The sequence below is a fragment of the Gopherus evgoodei genome, chromosome 10, assembly GCF_007399415.2.
Source record: "Gopherus evgoodei ecotype Sinaloan lineage chromosome 10, rGopEvg1_v1.p, whole genome shotgun sequence".
Lineage (NCBI taxonomy): Eukaryota > Metazoa > Chordata > Testudines > Testudinidae > Gopherus > Gopherus evgoodei.
The window spans coordinates 8,330,701-8,346,672 of NC_044331.1; positions in this window are offsets into that span (position 1 = coordinate 8,330,701).

Sequence of the window (15,972 nt, forward strand, 5' to 3'; positions counted from 1 at the left end):
GAGACAAGCGATGTCATCAGCAAAGTCCAGATCAAATAGCCTTGAATTCTTGCATTTTAGGCTACATGTATCACTGTCATTGTTTTAATACATAGTCTTTGACTAGCATAAACAAAAAAAAAAAAAAAGGAGACAGGACACACCCCTTCCTTATACCTGTCTTGACGCTGAATGGCTTACTCAATCCATTTTAATGCAGCATTTTGTGTTGGCATAGAATGCCTTCATAATGTTGATTAATTTTGTTGGAATTCCATATTGTTCCACAATTTTCCATATTGTTTCTCTGTTTACATTATCGAATGCCTTCTGAAAGTCCACAAGATTGACAGCAAGACTGCCTTGAAATTCAGTTGTGTTCTCAATAATCGTCTCAGGATGAAAATAGCATCTGTGCAAAATTTCCCTTATCTAAATCCAGATGGTTGTTCATGCAGGATGGCATCTATCTTTCCTTTCATTCTGTTCAGGAGGACTGCTGCTAATACTTTTCCTGTGACAGAAAAAGTGTTACTCCCCTCCAATTTGAACAGTTGTTTAGATCACCTTTCTTTGGTAACTTGATACCGAGGGTCCATTCTTCTGGAACTTTTTCCTCTGTCCATATTTTGTTGCACAGCAAACAGATGACCAATTCCATGTCTTCGCCTCCATATTTAAGCATCTCAGGATGAATGCAGTCCAACCCAGGTGCCTTGTTGTTTTTCAGCTTCTGCAATGCTTTTTTTTTTCTTTTTAAATTTGATTTTTACCTCAGATACATCTATATCTCGGTCTAATGGTTTATCATTGTTAAATTCCAGTCTTGTAATTGGTGTAGCACTTTTGAAGTGTTCCACCCATTTATTTTCTTGTTCCTCCTGTGTTTTCAAAAATTTCTCCTTGTTTTCCTTTCACTGTGACATTTCTTAATCTTGATCCATATCCTGTTAACTGTTTCAGGATCGTGTAGACTGTTCTTGTATCATTTCTTTCCTCTGCTTCTTCAGCTTTACTGGCCTAACTTTCTATCCAGTTTTGATTATGTCTTTTGCATTGTTTCTTTACTGCTTTGTCAAGGTTCCTATAGGTTTGTTTTGTTCCTTCAGTCATATGTTGTAGTACTAGAGCCTTTTGTATTCTTCTTTTGTCTATAATTTTCCATGTTTCTTGTTTCTCTGTTCTTTATTGCTCCCTCTTTCGACCAATTATCTTTTCAGCTGCTTCTAGCATAGATGTTTTGAAAAGATCCCAGTATTTTTCCATTTGTTTTCCTCAAGATCTTTAAGACCTCAAACCCGTTCTTGACCTCTATCTGGTACTCTTTTCGTATCCCGTAATCTTGTAGTTTCTGTGTGTTGAGTCATCTGAGTCTGTTCTTTCTTTTTGAGCGCTTTAAACTTCAATTTGATGTTTGCTTTCAGCAAGTAGTGATCACTTCCCATATCTGCTCCTCTGAATACTCATGTCTAACACTGATGTTTTCCACCTCTAACACAGATATAGTCAATCTCATTGTGTGTATGGCCATCTGATGAAATCCATGTCTTTTTGTGTATGTTTCTATGTTGGAAGAAAGAATTGCAGATGCTAAGATTGTTTTTAGCACAAAATTCAAGAAGTGTGTGCCATTGTCTGTCATTGTTCCAGTTGTATGTGGGCTGATGACTGTTTCCCAATTTCTTCTTTCATTTCCAGTCTGGGCATTAAGATCTCCCATAACCAGGACAAGATCGTGGTTTGGTATTTCTTTCATTACATCATTCAATTCTGAATAGAATTGCTCTTTGTCCTCTTCATCTGCATCGGTTGTTGGCGCATATGCCTGGACTATGGTTCACTTAATGTGCTGAGAGTGGAACCTAGCTGCCAGTAACTTATCTGATATTGGCTGCCAATTCAGAAGGCATTTCTTTGCAGCGCTATTGCTGATGATTCCTACACCTCTCATGTTCGGTTCCTCCTGAATAGAACATTGTTATTTCTCCAGATGTTATCATACTTTGATCTTTCCATCTAACTTCACAAAGTCTTGGATGTCAATTTTATCTCTGTCCATTTCTCTGATTACCTGTACTAATTTTCCTGGACTATTTAGAGTTCATACATTCCAGGTAGCTATGGATGTATTCTTTTTGTCCATCAGAATTTGGACCATCGAGTGGGTTACTTCGATGGATTTGATCATCCACTGTCATATGCAGAGGAAGTTAACTGGGTAAGGTCTGGCCAGAGGGAATGCATTAGAAAATTGGTAGAGTGGAAAGTGCACTGTTAGAATTAATGCATTGCCCTCAGTCTTTATTTTAACTACCAGGACTGCTCAGCTGAAGTGCCAAGTATTAGTGTTATAGCAGGACAAAATATCTGGAGGAAAAGTAGAAAGGGGAAGAAGAAATTCCAGAGCAATCTAACAACAAGTCATGCCAGTGGGTACCCCCAATGGAGTGACAACAAAACAACGTGTATATCACACAATAAAGGGAGATGGTCTATTTATATGCCATTGTTGGGAGAGTATTTTAGTTATAACCGGTTGGTTCTGTGTGTGAATTTATGGATATTGGAGGGATGTGTTTAAGGCAGATGTTTTGCATGCTACTCGTTCTTTTAAAAGGTTGCTTGGAAATAACATGAATATAGGGCATGAGCTGGTGACACAGAAAGGATGGGCAGAAATAATGCACTTTGACCAGCCACTTGCATGTGCAGCCTCCCCTAATAACGCCACCCATAAGCACAATAAAACTTTCACCTTCAAAAGAGAGATCTAAACATTTATTGATCCCCTTGTGACAAAGGCAAGAATGATCACCCCCATTTTACTCCTAGGGAACATGACACACAGGAGGACAAACGCAGTCCTGGCGTAAGCGGGCACAACTCCCCTCAGCTCAACAGGAGTCTTATCTATTTTTGCCAGGGCTTGAATTTCATCCAGAGAGGTTGGGGCTGAGTCCTGACAGCTGCTGAAAAGTCTTCAGAGGGAGTCAAAGGCATCCAGTAGGGTCAAACTAATTGATTCAGCCAAAGCCATACAGCAAGTCTGAGGCAGAGCCGGGATTCAAACTCAGGTGGTTTTGGTTCTCAACCCTATACTCTGTGCAATAAGACCAGGCTGCCATTTAGATGGTGAAAAATGGGTAAGCTCGTAATTGTTCATAGATGTGTCAGAAGTAGATGCAACAGGAAGAGACTATTAAAATAAAGGTTACACGACTCTTGACTCACCCTATTGCATTCAACCACCACAGCTATATTTACAGTTGTCTGCAATATCTCCGGCATAGCCTGATGCGTTAAGGATGACAGCTTCAGCTCTGGATTAATTTGTTGTTTTGCACTGTTGCAGAGCCCCGTCTCTCAACACTTTTTTCCCCACCTCCTCTCAGGCATCCGGCACTAGCTCCTTTGCCTTCCTGATGCTGGGTCACACGCTGTGTGCTCTTCATGTGCGGCCGCCAGTTAGACCTGAACACACCTTTGTGCATCATTTTTGTCTACCCGTGCCATGAGGGTGAGCTCACTGGTGGGCAGGTCCCTGTCACTTCAAGGGACAGTGCACTGCCATGGCTGTCTCACAGACTAATCTGTGCCTCAAGGCCTGCTGGGATTAGATCAAACTACCTCAGGGTCAGGGAGGCATTTTAACTATGTTTTCCACTCATTTAATCTTACTGAGGTGGATTTTTCGCCTGCAATGGATTCCTGCATCCTAGGTACTCAGATCACAGCTCCTGTGCTGTTTTCCAGGTTTACTTGCTTTGTATCCAGGAGAATTGACAGGAAGCCCCTAGATAGTGCCTCATTCTCTCAGCACAGTGGTGCTGGGGAATTTAGATGGCAATGCCTAGAAGCAAATCTGGCATAAAAGCCTCACCCACTGGCTGACTAGGGAATCGGCTGTAGGATAAATTAGTTTAACTTCAGTGTAGCTATGCTGATTTACATCAGCTGAAAACTAGGCTGCATCTAACGGAAGTGACACCATTCTGGATCAAGACAGTGTTGGACATCAACTTGTATGGTCCATTGTTCTTCCTACACTTATTATTTCACCCCACTGATGTAACAGCATCCATTGTAATAGTTCTATGACTGAAGGCAAGTTTCCCTTCTCCCCCAACAAAACAAATCATGTTCTAAAAGTGAGAAGATGTAATGAAACAACATAGGTATGGCTATGATGCTAGTAGTAAAACATGAGACAGTCCTAAATGCAAAGCAACCATTTGGTTTTCAAAATAGCCCTTTATAATTTACATCATGTTTAACTAAGCAACAGATCTGGTCAAAATCATCATCTTCTTTCAACCAAATCACAGGCACTGAGCCATGCTTTCTGAAGCCTAGGAGTGGCCTTTTCTCTGGTGTTCTCTGGTCCACAAATATTTTGTGAAGTAGATAGGGAAAGAATAAAATAGCAAAATGTTTTGTCGTCTCACATGCTGAAGGACTCTTTAATTCCCTCCTCCTAGCCCTTGTCTTTGCCAGCACCAGGCTCTGGGGAAATGGGAGTATGAATGGAAGTGATTTTTGTCCTTGGTATGGGATAATCGCTCTTAAAATGTGGGGCCCACTATGAAAAAAACCTTGAGAACTCCTGTTATAAACCAATCAAGGTGGCCGATACTATGAAGCTACAGAAAACACGATTTGTACGTTTGGATCCACTTCCTGGATTGATCCAGTAATCTAGGCCAGGGCATTATTTTGCCTGCAAAGAGCTAGCTGCATATTATCTGTAGACAAATACATATTATATATAGAGAGATTATATCACTATAGATTTTAGCCTTATCTACCTCACAGTGGTAAGAAGCATTGTAGGCAAGTGCACAGTGTCGTAAGCAATGGATGCCTACTAAGGATCTTAGGATCCTAAAATATACTTTTTCCTTCAGCTCCTCTTCGTTCTTATTCAGGACCACATCTGCTCTGGGCCCAGTGCCCAACAATTTTCCATTAACGCCTCAGTACACACAGACTTGCACAGCTGAACAGTTTACAATGCAACATGCCCAATGCCATTACCTCTTCTCCCTCCCCAAATCAAGCTGCTGCAAACATTCCTGTTTGCAGGGATAATCATTTGACTTTGTAACATTATTAGTGAGCGGCACCAGACAGCTCACCCATCTCAGGTTTTCCCATAGGAGAATGTTTGCCTGCTGCAATCATACAATTAGAAAAAGCACAGAATAAATTAGGTAAACAAATAGACTTAAATAAGATACCCTCTCAGGCCTTGATCTTGCAATCACTTCCTGCTTAACTCTAGGCACGTGATCAGTCCCAATTGACTTCCCATTAAGGTTAAGCATGTGCTTAAGTTGCTGCTGGATCATGGCCTTAATGTCTAATTGCAAAATAAGAGGCATGTCTCCCAATTTCGTCAGCAGTAATAAATTGCTATTAACACCACATTTAAAAAAATCCCTCTAAAATGAGTCTTTGAAAATAGCAATGGGGCAGAAACCAACCAGTGAGTCCACTTGGGACAGACTGTGACCCAGGAATGGTTTGTTCTTGGACAAACACATTATTCCTGCCTTATGAAACACAAACATTACAGGGAGATTTTAAAGATGTATCTGCCTTGTGCTAAGCAGGGGTTTTTGTTTCATGTGTATATGCTTGTCTTTGCACAGCTACTCTTTCTAGCTAGTAAATAACCCATCCCTTCCTGGCCTAATTCAGTTTTCTTTTTGCTGCTATCTTTTCCATTTCAAGGCCTAGCCCTGTCCTTTGGGGGCAGGGTGTGTGTGTATGCAGGGGTCAGGAAAAGATATAAAATCATAATGTAGGGGAAAATTATGACTGTCCTTGTACATTGGCGCTGCAGTAAATAAAACACTTAAAAGCCAAGTACTCGTCCATTGGGGTCCATGATCCCACTCTGCACTGAGATTTGTCTATTTCCGCTCCTAGGTGGGGGTAATGAATACAAGAGGAAACACTGTGGCCTGCAATAAAGTATTAGTCCCTGCTTTCAGTTACAGGGAGGGGAGTAAGTCAGTCCTGGGAGGCAGCTAGGCATGTCAGAGAAAGAGAGACAGAACACAAGGAGTCCAGTGGCACCTTAAAGGCTAGCAGATTTATTTGGGCATAAGCTTTTGTGGGTAAAAAAGCTCACTTCTTCAGATGCATCAGAGAGAGGGAGAAACCCACCCAGTTTTAAATGATTATATTACACACACATTAATGACGGCCCTTTCCCCCACTCCCTGCCTCATTAACAAAGGCCCCAGCCTGGCCACCGAGCCCAATCAGTGCCCCCACTCACCAGCCCCATAAAGGCAGAGTGATAGAGTGACAATAATTCATTTCAGGGCAAAATATTTACACTGTAAGGGAGCCATTTTGATGCGGTGCCCCATGGGAGCGGTGCCCTGATTAGCGCTGACTGCAGCTCTCGGAAGGTGGGGTGGGTTCCGAGGGTCTCTGGGGTGGATGGTGTTTGCACCTGGGTCTGATGAAGTTTAATGGACTTTAACACATGCAAACAACTGCTTTTGTCCCCGGGGACAAAGGCTTTCCCAGCTCGGGCCTGCGTCCCCAACACTGGTGGCATTGTTTCCCCTCCATTGCCTCTTGTCACTCTCCTTGTCAAAGTTTAATTAGGACAACGAGCTTTTCGCAGGCTCATTTCGCACTTCAGCAACTTTCCAACACTTCCTAACGAGGAAAGAAGGAACTGGAGAGGCCTAGACTTTGGGAGGCCCCGTAGGAGCTGTGCCCAGCCAGGGAGAGGCCAGGATCCAACCAGGAGCCCTGCTGCGCCCAAGGGGCGTGCATGTGATCAACCAGACTCAGATCCGGATCCCTGCACCACAGACAGCATATGCATGTGTAATAACCATAGGGTGACCAGATAGCAATTGGAAAAATTGGACAGAGGGTGGGGAAGATAATAGGCGCCTCTATAAGAAAAAGCCCCAAATATCAGGACTGTCGCTATGAAAATCGGGGCATCTGATCACCCTAAATAACCAGTGTATGTATGTCTGATACACCAGAGTCCCACCTAACCCCAGATCCCTGCAGAACTCTGCACAGTTTGGGAATTCACACCCTCGCTGTTCTGTGAAGTTTGGTTCTTTTGCATTTGGGGAGGTATTTTCCATTCCACTTCAGACCACCCCCCATATCCTGCACACATGCTCCTTGTCTTCAGGATTTTTAGCCACCCTCAAAGCATAGTCAAAGGCCTGGTCAACACAACCTGGTTAGGTTGATGTGAGCTGCCTTGGAACCTACCCATGGAAGCACAATCACTTAAATTTGGCTTCTGCGGACTTAAGTGCCTCTCTGCATGGATTTAGTAACAATGCGGAGTCAGTGTAGGTACTGTTTTGCTTCCGTTGATTGTTACTGGCTTTCAGGAGCCATCCCACAATGCCCCACACAGACCATCCAATTGATAGCAGCACTCCTGGGGAGGAGTATGCACACAAGCAGAGTTGTGAGTTAGGTCACCATAATATTGTAGTATAGACACGGCCAATGAGTTTCCCAGATCTCCTACTCCATACATCTCTGTCCCAATTCTCCTCTCCTGGGTTTAACCTGGGCATGAGAAAGGACTGGCAGAGGGACATGGTTACCAACACTAGGGAAACAGTCTTTATGCGTATTAAGGAAAGGCCGTCTTTGCTTCAAACACAAACCGGCCCACAGAAACCACCTGCTGTTAACGTGCCAGGGTATCAGAGGTGCACCAAGCCCCCCTTAAAATAGGTTGGGATTCAGGATAAACTTCTGAGGGGGACAGAAATCCTCCCTGAAGAAATAAAGGAAAGGTGAAGCTCTGGCATTAAGATGTGCTCTCTCTATACAAGGAGACAAGACGCCTTTCCCAGGGGCTGGCTGAAATGGGGACTTTGCTCACAAAACAGTCAGCCAACAGATTCAGTCACCTGAAGACGACATTTGTTTATTGTTCCTGGGCCTGATTTACCCGTCAGGAGAGAAACCCTTGAAATCCTGGGCCACACCTCAGAGAGAGAGCAACTTGCCAGCACTGTAGAACCCACCCGAGCACTGACCGCAGTTTCAGGGCCTCAAAGGCAGTATTTTGCTGCCTACCTCCCACTGACATCGATTTAGACACCTGTTTACCTGGGAGGATTTGGGACTCTGTCCAAATCTCAGGGTGAGCTGGAGTGAAAACGCTCCTCAGGTACTGGGATGATGTCTTGCTGCTCAGGCCAGTAAAACCTGTGTGTTAGTGTAAGGCCTGGTGTGGGACTGCCAAATCTCACACCTCCTCCAGCACTCCCTCCGTTGGGTCAGAATTCTCAATGCTCAGCAGAAGTCAAAAAGGCTAACTGAATGTTAGGAACTATTAGGAAATGGATAGAAAATAAGACTGAAAATATCATAATGCCACTATGTAAATCCCACAAATGTGCCCACATCTGTGTCCAGTTCTGATCGCCCTGTTGCCAAAAGGATATAGTGGAACTGGAAAAGATTCAGAACAAAAATGATCAAGGGTAGGAACAGCTTCCATACAAGGAGAGTCTAAAAAGATCAGGGCTGTTCAGCTTGGAAAAAGGGGCAACATGATAGAAGTCTATAAAATCATGAATACTGTCAAAGAAGTGACTACAGAAGTGTTATTTGCCCTTTCCCACAATACAAAAACCAGGGGTCACCTGATGAAATTAATAGGCAGCAGGTTTAATACAAGCATATGGAAGTACTTTTTCCACACAGCACACAACCAACCTCTAGGACTCATTGTCACGGGACGTTGTGATGGCCAACAGTATAACTGGGTTAAATAAAGAACTTGATAAGTTCAGAGAGGATGGATCCATCGATGGCTATTAGCCAAGATGGTCAGGGATGTACCCCATTCTCAGGCAACCCTAAACCTCTGACTGCCAGAAGCCAGGAGGGGAAGACCAGGTGGAATTCTCCAAAATTGCCCCTTTCTGCACATTTCCCCTGAAGATCTAGTGCTGGCCACTGTCAGAGACAAGACACAGGGCTAGATGGGCTATTGGTCTGACCTAGTATGGCCATTCTTGTGTTAACTGCATCTTCCCCAAAAGGAGGAAGGCATTCACACAATGCTCCAGGGAGACCATTCAAAACTAAATCACCATTTAGTAAAACCACACTCCTTCTAATTGGTCCAAATGATGTACAGGAGTCAATAAGCCACACTAAAATGGCTTGTTCTGTGCAGGGAAATAGGAACACCCTGGGTTTTGGCTGCTCTCCTGGCAGATGTGTCTTATTAAAAAAAAAGAGTTAAAGAAATAAAAGTCAGGGAGGCCCAGATCCACAAAGGTGTTCAGGCTCCTAACTTCTATCTATTTCAGTGGAATTTAGGAGCCTAAATACCTGAGGATCTGAGCAGGGTCCCAACCTGAGCCCAAACTTCTACACAGCAATCTTTCAGCCCCCAGAACCTGAGTCAGCTGACCGGGACCAGCCCTGAGTATTTTAATCTCTATGCAAACATACCCTGGGAGAGCATGGACACAAACCCAAGTCTTTGGCTTGTGCCCTGACCATGGGACCATCCTCCTTCCTCGTGCATCAGGTTCAACTGCATGATCTTCAGACATTCCAAGCTATTAATCAGAGGAGCTGATTCTATGTCTAAGGCCTTGTGTCTACACACAAATGTAGCTAGTCAAGGTCCACCCTAAGTGTAGGTTATAGTGTTGACTTCAATTACCTGCACAGATATCAAAACTATCTGCAACTTGTCTCCACTAGGATTTTATAGCAAGATAGATATTACAATGTTAAAACTACACCTTTTTGGCACTGAAGACTGTCACCAAAAAAGTGTCCTATTTTGATTTTTAATTTTAGATTCAATAGACAAAAACAAAACAGGACACTTATTCTGAAATTATAGACACACCTGCACTAAAATAACAAAAAATTATTCATTATATAGTTATTTTGGTGCAAGTTTCTGTTTGGAGCAGCCATAATACACTCAGTGACTCCTTTACAGGGCTTAGATGAGGCCCAGAATGATGAGATTTCTGTCTTCTGGACTCTCCACACTGAGAAGTGAATAAAAGCCCTTCTTTGAACAATCAACATTGGAATCTACAACAGGGCCAAATTCTGTCCAGTTAACTCCTTTACATGTCGGTAAAACAGGAGAGACTCCATTGAAGTTAGTGAGCTAAATCCTGCTCTCAGTGAAGCCAGCACGGGTCTGGAGTAACTCCAATAAGCAATTAAGTTACTCCAGATTTATACCCATGTAAATGAGGATAGAATTTGGCTCAGTAGAGTCACACTGGTGTAAAACAGTTGTGATGGAAAAAATTAAGCCAAGCATGCTAGTGAAGGTATGGCTACAACTATGCATTGCCGTAGTGGTGTGTAAGGAATATAGAGCTAGGCCCCGCAGTGAAAAGCAGGCTGCACACATCAGAGAGAGGATCTGGCAGTGGGGAACGGCTCTGGCCACAGGACACTACATGGCTAAAAAACGTCAGTGTAAATGGGGGGAGACAGTCCTCAGGCATGTAGAGGGCCATGTAGGATATGTGCCTATCGGGTTCAGAGGAGTCTTTACTCACCTCAGCGGTGCCTCACTATCTACACCGCTATTTCTATGGTGCTAGGGAGATGTGCAGTGTCTGTGTTCCACAGGCAGCTGAAAGGAGTGTACGGGTAGATGTATGCAAAGATACAGAAGAGGGCTAGGACAGAGTATGCTGTAGCCAGGAGCAGGGCCGGCTTTAGGCCGATTCGACCGATTCCAGGGAATCGGGCCCTGCGCCTTAGGCACCTTTTTAATTTTTTTTTTTTAAACTTACCCCAGTCCCCGGCTGCGGTCTGCTCTGGGGTCTTCCATGGTCCCGCTCTTTTGAGCGAAGCACCGGCGGGAGCGCGGCGCGGCCCCGCTCTCCCAGCTAGAGCTCCAGCCAGGGCAGCGGGGCTTGCCATGCTCCAGCCAGGGCTCCAGCCGGGAGAGCGGGGCCTGCTATGCTCCAGCCGGGAGAGCGGGGCTTGCCACGCTCCGGCAGGGGCTCGCCACGCTCCGGCAGGGGCTCGCCACGCTCCGGCAGGGGCTCGCCACGCTCCGGCAGGGGCTCCAGCCGGGAGAGCGGGGCCGTGGGGCTTGCCACACTCCAGCCGGAGTGCGGCAAGCCTGGCGGCTCCGGCCAGAGCGTGGCAAGCCCCGCAACCCCGGCTGGAGCTCTGGGCCCTTTAAATAGCCCCCAGAGCCCTGGGGCAGTGAGGGGCTCCAGGGGCTATTTAAAGGGCCCGGGGCTCCAGCTGCCTTTGCCACCCCGGTCCTTTAAATAGCCGCCGGAGCCCCACCATCCCCATGCATTCCCCAGGGCTCCCGCAGCTATTTAAAAGGTCCGGAGCTGGGGAGAAGGGGATTTGGGGGCTACTTAAAGGTCTGGGGTTCCAGCTACCTCTGCTGCACCCCCTGACCTGCCCACACCAGTCCGCCCCCCCCGCCTGCAGCCAGCTCTGCACCCCGTGCCCACAGCAAGCCCCTGCCAAACCCCCTGTCCTGTCTCCAGCCAATCCCTGCCACACACTCCTGCAGCCCTGCCCAAAGCCAGCCAGCCCCCCACACACACTGCTGCCCGCACCAGCCCTGCCTAGCCCACACCCTCTGCCCTGTCTCCAGTCAAACCGTGCTGCACCCCACTGCCTGAAGCCAGCCAGTTCCACACTCCGCTGTCTCCAGACCTGCAAACCCCTGCTGCACCCCCCTGCGGCCCTGCCTGATGCCAGCCCGCCCCACACCCCGTGTCTCCAACCAGCCCCACACCCCTTGCCCTGCCTGCAGCCAGACCCTACCTCCAGCCAGCCCCATGTCCACTGCTGCCCTGCAGTTTCCAGGGCAGTAACCCTGCACACCTGCTTCAATGAGGGGGGCAGGGAGCAGCTGGGACCAACACATGTGCACACCCCCAGGGAGTGGCGGGGATCCACACATGTGAAATGGCGGTCATTAATAGCCAATCAACAGCATACATGATGCAATGTACATAATATATAATTTTATTATTCATATAGTTATGGAAAGTAAATAATACATGAAAGAAATGAAAGGCTTTTTTTTTTTTTAAGTCATCCCTGCCAGGGCCCTGCTAAAAATGTTTGAATTGGGCCCCGCACTTCCTAAAGACGGTCCTGGCCAGGAGGAAGGATGGTTTAGCAGGTCAGGCACAATCCTGGGATTCGGAAAACAGGTTCCATTCTCAGCCCTGCATCTCACTCTATGACCTTAAGCAAGTCACTTAGGATCAGTGCCTCAAAGCTACTTCATCTCCTAACATTCATTGATTTCAATAGCTGTTAGGAGCCCAACATCTGGGAGGATCTGTGCCTCACTTCCCCAGTTATAAGAGAGGGAGAGTGGCACTCCCAGGCCCCATGGTGTGTGTCTGGGGGGGTAGATTAAGGATTGGGGGGCAGTCAGCTTCTACAGTAATGTGGGGCACAATACCATAGATAACAGGTGAAATAACTGCTGGTCCAGCTGCATCTGAATAATTCTCTCGCCACTGGATTTTCTCCCCTGTCCTACATTTACTGGCTCAAAGTCCAGCCCTACTAAGGGTACACTTATAATCCCTGCAGTTGTGCTTTCAGATCAGGTAGCGGCCTGGCCACCTAGGCATTGCTGCCTGCTAGTCACTCAATTAAAAAACAATTAACTAATCACCAGCGGAGGACAGGAACTGAATCCTATCCCACATCCACGCCAGGCACCGGCAGTCCAGAACAGGTAAGGAGGGGGAAGTGGAGAGAACCCAGTAGAAACGGGGGCGGAGGTAAGTAGGGAAAAGGGACTTGGAAAAAATGGGGGAAAGCTCAAGGCAAAGCAAAGGAATCCAGGCAGCAGAGGCTGACGCTTAACCAAACGCTACACTTGGGCAGAAGGCAGGAATCCTCCCTCTAGATCCAGAGATCATGCGGAGCGGAGCGAGTCACTAACCAGATCCATGTTTTTAGGGGGTGAGCCTCTTCTGCAAGGGCTGAGGCTCGCAAATCTCCCCTGATGAGGGAGCAGCCTTGTGCATTTACACGTGTTCGCACCCGGGGAAATCGGGAGCCTACCTGGTCCTCGCCACTTTGATGCATTCACACAAGGATCGGACCTTTCCAAAGCACTGGCTTAGACTACAAGGCAACTGTGGATGGATCATATCAGAGGGCGGGTGGGGGGGCACGGGAGAGTGGCTGCAATTAACCAGCGGGTCCAGGAGTCCCATAGGAGAAAAGCCGAAGTGGCGGGAGGGGGTGAATGGGGTGTCTGGTCATTATTGGGGGAGCCCCAACATAACCCTGTAAATCTGCCCACGTACAGTAAATGCACAGCCCAGATGAGACACGCCGCTTGGGACGGACAAGGACCCAGTTCAGGGTGCAAATCCCGATAGTCTCGAATTAAAGGCAAATCCTACCGTCTCCGTACTGTCCGCTGGGCCGGAGCCGGAGCCGAGACCCGCGCTCCTAACGCCCATGATTTAGCAGCTGCTACCCGCCCCAAAATATCCCGCAGCTCTGCGCCGCTTCTCCCGACAGAGGGGAACCCCAGCACCCCACCAAAGGCTTTCTTAACATCTCTGCTTCCTACCTGTAGCAAAGGGGATCGAGTCAGCAAAGCCGGCGTGAATTAACGGCGCGTATTTAATGGGAAACTGGAACAGGTGTGAATTCGAATCAGGGGTCAGGGCGCTGGAATGAGCCTTTCCCGACTCCTTTTTTCAAGCCCACCTGCCTCTCTTCATGCCAGGGGAGCCCGGGTTGTTTTGTATGGGACGCGGGGGTAAAAACTGAACAGATTTTAGGAAAGAAAGAGGAAAAAGAAAGAAAGCAAAAAATTAACAGAAACCTGATTTCCTCGAGGGGTGAATGATCCATTGCAAACAGTCTCGTACCCTGATCTGCTCTCGGTCTTCTCTTTCAACACACTCCCCCAAACAAATTCGGCCCCCAAAACTTAGGTTTTTTCAACAACAAAAAATCCAGCCGCGCGGATGGCTTAATTTGCCCGTCCCCCGTGGATAATAAGTGGACAGTGAACACGTTTGCTGCAAAGGGAGTTTGCTCCTTTTAAATGCCTCTCCCAAGTTAGCTTTGAACTGAAGCAACGCGCAGGTATAGGACCCGGGTCTCTTGCTGTTTCTCCGTGACAGCCTTGCTAATCCGAGCCGCCCCCAGCCGAGGAATCTTGTCAATTTCTAGGCAACATTTCACTTGCTATCACGCCGAAATTATTTCCTGAGGTTTCTGAAACACCGTTGATTTTAAAAATCAGGACTCACCATTTATTTCAATAGGGAATTCTCATTCTCTCTCTCTCTCTCTCTCTTAAAAATACCCTGACTCCAGGATAGGGCCCTACGCAATTCGAAATGAGTTGTGTGATTGCTAATATTTTTGTTTTATTCAACTTTCCTTTGTACATGCTCACCATAGGTGCTGCAATGTAACCCCAGTATTGACTGAATGGGACTGTTGTCAGTAATACTATGACAGACCAAACAAAGTTACTGATACACAGGAAAACAACAGGAATAATTTTTTCCAGATCATTTTAGCCATGCATAATAACATTTTATAATAAAACAGCAATAAATATTTTAATTTTCTGTCCCTAGCTGCAGTCTATGTAGGTTACAATTTAGAATTGTATTTTTTAATGTATTTTAATTGTATTTATTACTAATCTTTTGTTCAGACCATTTGGCATTAAACTTTTTATCCTTTCCTTGACAACCCTGACCAGGCTTTGCATATCTCCCTCAAGCTGGTCAAAACCCTTTTTTATATTCAGAAGAAAATTGTAAACAAAGCATATATGTCTTTTATGGCAGGATTATATTAACCTTCCAAGTTTCCTGTTTGAATAACTTTTCAAGAGGTGTCTTTCATCATTCCACTAAAACCTCAAGATAGCAGTTCAGAATTTAGCCTTGCAAACTTGTCTTTGTCAGGGTGTCTATGTGTGTGTGTATATATATACACAACATTTATATTTGTTAGGTTTTCTTTTAGACATAAATATGTAAAAACTTAAGTTTATAAATTCCAGATTTGCATAATTCAAAGAAAGCTTTGATTTTAAAATAACTGTTGGCAAGAAATACTTCCTTAGTATGTTTTAACTGCTTTGATTACTCAGGAAATTATCCAAATACCTAAAATACTGATTTACTTTTTAAAAAAAAAACCATACAAATAAAAAAATAGACTGTGGTTTCATTCCAAATTGTGGTTGCATTTTCCCCCATCCCCAAAAACATTTTGATGAGGATTTTTTTGTTTTGTTTAACCATTGCAAATCCCAGTTTTAAAGGCACATCCTAATGATCTAATTACGCTGTTTGTGAGAGATTTGGAAAGCTCAAGAAATTATTTCAGTGCAAAGGGATTTTTAAAAAACACAAAGTATGTATTGGAAAAAAAAAGTACCCCAATCACCTAATTAGATAATTATCCAAGGAGCCATTTTGCTCTGTTGGGTATAGTACACAGTTTATAACCTTCTCGGACCACAAATATATTCAGTAATTACCTTTTCTCCCTCACAAGGGGATGAGCTAAGAATGGAGTGTGATAAACTTCATTCTGTTTGTTGGCTGCTGTCAGAATAACCTTTAGATTTGTTCGTATGTACTGAATGAACGGGGACAGTTTGACTGCTGGTTCCTTGCATTAACGGCAAACACTTCCTCTCTGTGTGTTTTAAATATGTGCTACAGCCATAAATTTTGTTGCTAGAGATCGTTATCCCCAGAATATAAATTGGTGGGTTAGGGAGTTGGTTTTGCCTGTGCCTATACTATGTATTATACCTAGAAAGGCAAAAAGTGTTTACAAATCTCGATGGGGTTTCTATTGCCAGGTTCTGTGATATTGGATACTAAAAAAGCCAAGAAGATAGACACAGAAACACAAGACAACTATCTGTATATTTTGTTTCAAAGGAAAATCTCTGTTGTTGTCCCTGGTTCTGTTAGGCCTTGGATC